The following is a 2,142-nucleotide window of genomic DNA, read 5'->3' on the forward strand; positions in this document are numbered from 1 at the left end:
CCTTTGCATGTATAAGGAGGGTTTCCTATCTAATCCTTTTGAATATCAAAATATTGTTTGAATTTCATATATGAGATCAATTGTCAGAGTAGAAATTACACTGTTCAATTTGCGAAGTCTGGAGCAGCAGTCTGCAGACCCATGGGCTAAATGTGCAATATGGTGCATTGCCTGATAGAAAAATGAAAACAATGCAGTAATGAGCATTAGTTATGAAATATATTTAGTAAGCTTTAGTATCTATTTTGTTCTTCTAATTTTACAGTTGCGATTAGTGCCTCTGCTTTGTGAATAGCCAGTTAAAAAATAAAGCAGAATTTAAGTCTTAATGACTTAGTATATTTCTCACTAATCTATGCTTTCTCACAATCCTTGGAGCATAGTAATTAGTAAATGTTTCTTGATTTAATTAATTAATTAATATTCATCACTGCATATTTTCTTTGATATTTTATTTTCTTTAACATCTCTAGAATCATTCTCCTATATTCTTTTATTTTTATAGCATATACTTGTAAAATTCAACTCTTTTAATACCAAATAAATTAATTTGCTATCCAGACTTAATTTCAGTAATCATAAAAGTCAATAATTGATTCTGCAATTGTTTTCTTAGTTGAAAATTTTTCTCAGGGAAATGGAGAAGATATTATATGTAAAGATATGTAAGAGTAAAACTAAAATTGGGATGATGCGTTATTCTTTGAAGAAAAAGTTCCCATTCACAATTCACAGCATTTCCAACTAACCAATGTTTACTTTTTTTTTATCACTTACAGAGATATACCATAGTGTAGCACAATTAATAAAACCCAGAGATAGGTATAGGGGTTCAACCAGAAAGTCAGAAAAGCAAAGTAGCTAGCCACTGGCTTTCACCTCTACCTCAGGCCAAAATGGGGCTACTACCTCCAGGAATCCTCAGAATGAAACTGACTGAGAGCTGTCTCCTCTTGTCTTATATTCTTCTCTAGTGCTGCGATTAAAGGAGTGCACCACTACCATCCTGTGTCTATGGCAAACTAGTGTGGCTACTAGATTAAAGGTGTGTGTCACCACTGCCTGGCCTGTAAGTCTGACCAGGGCAGCTGTTTTGCTTTCTGATCTTCAGGTAAGCTTTATTTGTTAAAATACAAATGCAGTATCGCTACACTGTAGTCACATGTGTTCACTGATGACAAAACTCTGTCCACTTAATTTGTTAATTAACAGAGGCTTCTGCATCAGTAGATGCATTTCTGGCAACAGGCTATACGTTGAACATTTCTGCATTCCATTTGGGACCATTCAATAAATCTCATAAGAGTAGCCAAGCCTAAGACTTAAGAACAAAATTCCTTGAATTGGGAGGTCCTTGTGTGTCAAGAAGAAGGCATGCTCATAGACTATAAAGTAAGTAGCTATCCATGGTTCCATGTCAAATAACGGTAAGATGAAAGTCACAGACATTATCCACCAAGATTTTGATCAATACACAGAAAATTTTGTGGTTGATGAAATATTTTTCGTGGAACAATCCATCATAATCATCCATTTCAATGTGGAAGAAGAGGGGAGAGACATTGCTTCTGTTTCTTTAATGATATGTCAATAAATAGGAATTGTGTTAATTTTGTTGTGTGACGTATAGTATAGTGTTTCTGGTTGTCTCACATCAGTCGGTATGTCATAGTGTATCTCAAGCTCTGATTACTGAAAGCCATAGGTCATTCTATTTTATAAATAGCCTGGACTCTCACAATCACCTACTGTATTTAAGATAGGTGCAGTTTGGCGACTTTGACTCCATGCTGATTTTTGTTTTCACAATTCTCTAATTTAAATAGTGGTGTTCTTTTGTTAACTGAGAAAAATGAACTCTAATTGAACAGAGATATGTGGACAATTTTGTCAGGGTAACCTTATAAACAAACAGAAAATTATGATCCAAATGACAGAATTTGATGTGGTTCTGAAATCTGTCTTAAAACAGCTGCTGTTTTCTGCTTTACTATTTTGTCGTGAGTGTGTGTGTGTGTGTGTGTGTGTGTGCATGTGCGTGCATGTGTGTGCATATGTGTGTGCATATATGTGTGTGCCTGTACTCAAATAAATAATGATTTAGTCTCAGGCATTTTCTTTCTCATCTTGCCTTCTTTTAAA

The sequence above is a fragment of the Microtus ochrogaster genome, chromosome 19 (genome assembly GCF_000317375.1).
Source record: "Microtus ochrogaster isolate Prairie Vole_2 chromosome 19, MicOch1.0, whole genome shotgun sequence".
In the NCBI taxonomy this organism is placed as follows: domain Eukaryota; kingdom Metazoa; phylum Chordata; class Mammalia; order Rodentia; family Cricetidae; genus Microtus; species Microtus ochrogaster.